The sequence below is a fragment of the Syngnathoides biaculeatus genome, chromosome 2 (genome assembly GCF_019802595.1).
Source record: "Syngnathoides biaculeatus isolate LvHL_M chromosome 2, ASM1980259v1, whole genome shotgun sequence".
Taxonomy (NCBI): domain Eukaryota; kingdom Metazoa; phylum Chordata; class Actinopteri; order Syngnathiformes; family Syngnathidae; genus Syngnathoides; species Syngnathoides biaculeatus.
The window spans coordinates 7,864,821-7,870,820 of NC_084641.1; the positions used below are offsets into that span (position 1 = coordinate 7,864,821).

Here is a 6,000-nt window from a genome sequence, read left to right on the forward strand (position 1 = left end):
TGCCAGGAAAAGATTTCATTAGACTGTCACGTTATAATCACGATGCTTCCTCTATAATGCATTTTTATCCTTAGCATCTTGTTGCCCAAATGAACAGGGTTGCATGCTTTGCCACAAGGTAACAGATGGAAGGGTGTGGCGGTCAGGGTCACAGTCACTGTCTAGCTTTGTACCAGCCATCACCAGGAGGGTCAATTCGTATGTTTAAAAACCTAAAGACCCAGTGGCTGGTTTTTCATCACTATGTTGGGACCTTGAGGATCTGCCACTAGCAGTTTAATTTTATATTCAGTTTACATTCACAGCCATTTCCAAGCCAATGTGGATTCAGCAAAAGATTCTTCTCCTGGGATTTTGACTAGTCCTGTCCCAATTCAGGGACTGAACCTTTCTGACGTCCCAGGTCACACAGTCTACAAGCTACTTTTCTTAGATGGGATCTAGCCTTCACCCTTATAACATTCTGTTGCAAAAAGCAAACATGTTAACGTTAGTAATCTCACTTGTTTCATGATGAGCCATGGAGTTTGACATTTCTGCCGCAGTGAGGGTGACACGGAATGGTCCCGCTGTTTGGAAAAAAAGAGGCTGGATTTCTAGGCTACATTTGAAGGAGCCGTTGAATTAGGTTTTTGCCTAACCAAGTTTACAGTTCTTCATTGCATGGTGTGATGCCTCCCAGTTGAAATTTGTACACTTCAGGGAGGCAAGAACATAACGTGGGACACCTGGACATTCCACCTCCGAGAAGTAAAAATTCATGAAAATATGGAGTGAATCCTCCTTTCCCCAACATTTATATTCCTGAAAGGCCTTTGTGAGTCTCATTACCTCCTTATCGTTGCAGAGTTCAGCAGGAGCTGTCTGCAATACACATCCAGCTGTGCTGTGACTTGTACTATTCCAATTGTCAGTCCATGACATGAGACAGCGCTTGTTTTTCCTGGAGAATGAGCAGAAATAACAAGGCCGTCTCCCACCCTCACGCTGACCTGCCATTCCTATGTGTAACTCTGAACAGAAAAAGACCAAGACAAGTGTTGCCGACAGTTTGTAAAAATAATCTCTCCCAGGGATCCTGCGTCAAAAATAACCACACATCTGCTTGTGCAAGATGAATTTCACTTTTGATAGCCGTGTCTGTGCTAATAGATGATATCACTGCCACTGTCTGGAAGTGTTTTTTTTTTTTCAAAGTATACATTAAAGGAGTGTGTGCTGATTATGAGTCTGCCTCATTACTGCTGGCTCCATCCCCTTTCTAATTGACATGATGATGTAATTGTTTTCTCTCCCTACAACATCACACAACACGTTATAGGGAGGTATTTTCTCTAACGCATGCACACATGCAATGCAAGACCAAAGGCCATTCTGGGACAAAAAGAGGAGCATTTGTGCCTTTGACATGATCCCCCCTCCCCACTGCGGACGAGGGCTTACAAAGGCCGCTGGTGAATGAGGGTCAGCTGTGGCCGAGCCCCTGGGAGCCTCCCGTTGAGCCGTTTTAATGAGTGTCATTTTCTTGCATTAAACACTCTGATTGTTGGATAATGGCTTCCTGACAATAACATTGAACCAATTCCTCTCTCTTTTGGGCTGGCTCATTTGGGCCGCAGTAGGGGGCGGTAATTGATTGCGTAATTCCAATCAGCGGACTGAACATGTTGGTGCTGGACACCTGACACACAGACATATGTAGAGCTTCATCACTCCATATTACATCAGGAATCTGTCTCTGTCTTTCTCAAACTGGATTTGATGCAAATGGGGGGATCCCAAAGCTCCCAACCTCACGAGGTGTTTTGTTGTTGTTGTTTGAGATGGAGTGTCTCCATTCTAACATTAACGTAACATTATTCTTATTTCATTCACTTTGTCTCAACACTATGTGTCAGTTTGCATTAGCCTTGTCTCAAACATCCCAGAATGCCAGAAGACAGCCACAAGAATCAAATGCTGTGGCTATTTTCTCAGAAGAAATTCACTGTTTCTGAATTGAAACGCTTAGAAAAACAGCCATAGCTACACCCAGTGCATTCCATGACAAGCAGCTACTGTACGTTAGGCATACCTGAACAAAAACTAAAACTAAATTGTAAATAATGCTCAGACCCGTCAGACAGTCATTCAATTAACAATAGGCTTATAATGTTGCCACAGATTGGTGCTTGCTTGTGCCCTAATCCACTATCACAGTTTTGGGGAGGAGGGTTGCTATGACAGTAATCAATTTTCACCAACAACCACTACCTCCATCAAAGTAGTAATGCAATCAGGTGCTGGGTGTCGTCTTAACTGCCATCCATTTTTTATCGCGTTTGTCCTCGTTAGCATAACAGGTAAATTGGAGCCTCTTCCAGTTTACTTTGCGCAAGAGGTGGGATACACCCTGGACTTGTCACAAGCCCTATAGACTAATAATCATCAATTAAGGTCGTGTTTGAGATAATGTACAAACCCTGAACCTCAGAACTGTGAATGTGTCGTAACGGTTTTATTCCACCATTCACGGGAGGCACGAGAACCTCTGTCAACAGGCAGGCCAGTGCTAGCTAATTGTGAAATTAAATTTGAAGAAGCTCAGATTGTGTATATTATAGGTGTATTCACTGAGTATAGGGATCGAGACCTTGCTGAAAGAGTGAATAAACATAACTGAGCACCCCCTATAAATATTAAAGTTGCCTACATCTTAAATCATACACACAACACACTTTGATACCAAATAACTTTAATAACATTTTAAACTCCCATTACTACATAAATCTAAAAAAAACAAAAGTTTGACATCACCACAAGATGTGGCAGCTACAAATTGAGGAAGTTGACCGAAAGATCTCTTCAAACAACGGTCTTCATCCTCCACATTTTGATCATGTTACAAATTTGTAGAGTTGCATTATTAGAGTTATCTTTTTCCTTGAAACTTTCATCAAACCTCAATACCATGCTCCACAAATATTGAATGGAACTTTCCATCCATTCATTTTCTGACCCACTTATCCTCACGTGGGTCATGGGAGTTCTGGAGCCTATCCCAGCTCTCAATGGGCAGGAGGTGGGGCACACCCTCAACTGGTTGCCAGTCAATTGCAGTGCACATAGAGACAAACACCCGCACTCAAAATCACACCTAGGGGCAATTTAGAGTTTTGAATGAATTCATGTTTTTGGGATGTGGGAGGAAACCGGCCTGCCCGGAGGAAACCTACATATGCACGGGGAGAACATGCAAACTCCACACAGGCGAAGCTGGGATTTGAACCCTGGTCCGCAGAGCTGTGAGGCCAATGCTCTCCAGCTGTGCCACCGTGCTGCCCTGTATGGAACCATTTTTCACAATTTAGACTCGGCTACCTGGTTCCAATTGGACAAATTCAAGAGGACTGTATTTTTTAGGGTTTGTCAAAGAGGATTCTTTAACCCAAAATGGCCCAATTTCTGTCCATCCATCCATCCATCCATCCATCCATCCATCCATCTATCCATCCATTTTCTTAGGTGCTTATCCTCACAAGGGTCGCGGGGAGTGCTGGAGCCTCTCCAGCTGTTCAGTGTGATGTTGTGACTCTACTTCCGGACCCATGTGTCTTAGAGCTGAACAATATAGCAAAGCCGTTAACCTTTTTTCCTGTTGCAAATTTCTTTTTGAATGTCCCAGACAGAGTCAGAAAGGGTTTAAACTCCTACAAGTCTTACCGGGTGAATAATGTCAATATCCATGCCGGAGTTATTCATGGAAGTGTGCACGTTTTGATGAAAAACAAAAGCTACAAAGTCAAGGTAAGCTAATCACTGATAGCGTAGGACATTGCCATGGTGTAATCTTATCTGTGCTGACATCCATTTTTTCAATGATATTGAGCCCATTCGTGTGAATATGATTGTCCCTTGTCAATATTCATGTTTGTCATTAACCTATTCAGGTCTGTCTACAAAAAGAATCATGTCACTGCTAGCAACTTTGGTCAAGTATTGGCTGCAGTTGGACGCCACTCTTACCCTCCCTCGCTCTTCGAAACTTTGTGAGGACAATACAATATGAGTGAAGGAATCAAGGTTAAATATTTAAATCATTTATATTTTCGCTACACTCTATTACATATATGATTAATCCAAATTGAGCATAACTTTTTCAGGCTATGCACTGGGGTATCCTTCATGAACCTGTTGCTCTTGCAGAGTGCACACGCATCACTGGCCAGCCTGTATCTCCAGCAGGAATTGGACTTGCTCCAAGTGGTGTTCTTGGAGCTTCACTGGATGGAATCGCTGAGATCAAGTGCCCCTGGCCAGCCAGATATGAAACACCCACCACACAAGCGGCTGAAAAGAAAGACTTTTATTTGACCATGGATGAGGTTACTGGCTCATTGAAACTAAAAAGGGACCATGCTTACTTTCACCAAATACTGTAAAGGGTCATCTGTACTTGGCGGGGTGTTACAAGTGTGACTTTGTGGTGTGGACTCCCAAGGGCACAGAAATCATTCCTGTGATGAAGGATCCATCCTGGGCGTTTAACCGAGATGTACTTCACACATTTTGCAAAATAGTTTTCTTGCCAAATGTTTTAGAAGATTTGTAAAAATGTTTGTCTGAATGTTTGAGAATCACAAGCTGAATATATCTATATACCAGTTCTTTGTTTTTTATTGTTATTTGTGCAATCACACCTGATATTGGAAACCCAAAAATATAGGATAACATTCTGTCAGTTTTGAACAATATACAAAAATTGCTAATATATTTTACAGATCTTTCACTATAGATAAATTTGTTGACATGAGGTAAAAAGAAATCTTTGAATCAAGTAAATTTGCTTTTTTTTTTTTTTCCTTTATGAAATCAGCACTAATAGAAGTATATGACATAATTCTGGGTTCACAGTAGATAATCATCAACAAAAAATACAACTAACCATCGACATTGATCATTACATCCATGAATAAACCCAGCAACCAACATTGAATCTGCTCACATGTGCCCAAAATTGCATCTGCCAAGGATGTCATGTATTTACTGATATGTGTAAGTTTGTAAACAATATTATAATCAAAAACTAAAAGCGATCAAATCTTTGCATCTGAAAAGACATCAAATATTCTCTACGATACAATCATTCACACAACACTTATTACAAAGTAATATTCATTGATATGGTTGTAAATTAGAGAACCTGTCATTGTATTAAATTTAATACTGACACCATCTAGCGTTTGCCACAGGCAACTTTTTAAACTCCCGACATTGTCCGGATAGACAATTGTGTTTCGGACCGGCCGTGGTACATGTACCAGGCCGCGTACATGGATGAGAAACTGTATGGGAATATTCGAAGTAAGTACGGTCGTACAACCTTTCGTGGACATATGCTATGTGATTTAGTTACATTATGAGCTGCAGCCACTCGTTTCTTTCCTTTTCTTTCCATGGGAGTCTGAAGAAAGATCTATCGGGACAGGTTTTCCGTTGATTTGTGCAGATTGGAACACAGCATTGAGGCATTTTGTTTGAGAACTTTCACATAAAAGACATTGACCAAGAAACACGTGTTCTCTGTTTGGGTCCGGAAGTAGAATTATCACGTGACTCATTACGTAGTGGCTGAACAACTGGATACACCCTAAACTGGTTGCCAGCCAATTGCAGGGAAAAATTTCTGTCCATTCCCCAGCGTAGATGGAAATTTCCACTGAAGATTATCAATCGGTCAAACTGTTGTCTACCACAGGTGAATGCACAAGTAAGTGGTAAACATGACCTTGTCCCAGCTTTTTTGGAATGAGTTGCACCCAAAAAAATTAAAGTTAATAATTATTTGCTGAAAACAAAGTTTATCAGTACCAGTGTCTCTTGCAGAGGTTAACTTGGATCAAGGCACCCCCCCCTCCCTTCCCCACAAGAGCAACTTGGGGAAAAAAAAAACTGAGCGGATTTGACAAAGTTGGTGAAAGAATGTCCGGGGTAGACTTCCCGTCCGTGTATGACACATAA

General features: G+C 41.5%; 1 long non-coding RNA gene across 5 annotated transcripts in view; it reads left to right on the forward strand.

The window, feature by feature from the left end:
• LOC133506283 (uncharacterized) overlaps positions 1-4,459 on the forward strand; it is a 45,391-nt gene extending 40,932 nt beyond the window's left edge. For 3 of the 5 annotated variants that reach the window (XR_009796461.1, XR_009796466.1, XR_009796465.1), the window contains exons 3-5: positions 3,665-3,786; positions 3,930-4,062; positions 4,186-4,459. This is a non-coding gene — a long non-coding RNA (uncharacterized LOC133506283). Of the gene's footprint in view, positions 1-3,664; positions 3,787-3,929; positions 4,063-4,142 lie in introns of all 5 variants that reach the window. The other 2 variants (XR_009796464.1, XR_009796462.1) reach the window with 2 other exon arrangements.
• Positions 4,460-6,000: the final 1,541 nt, after the last annotated feature.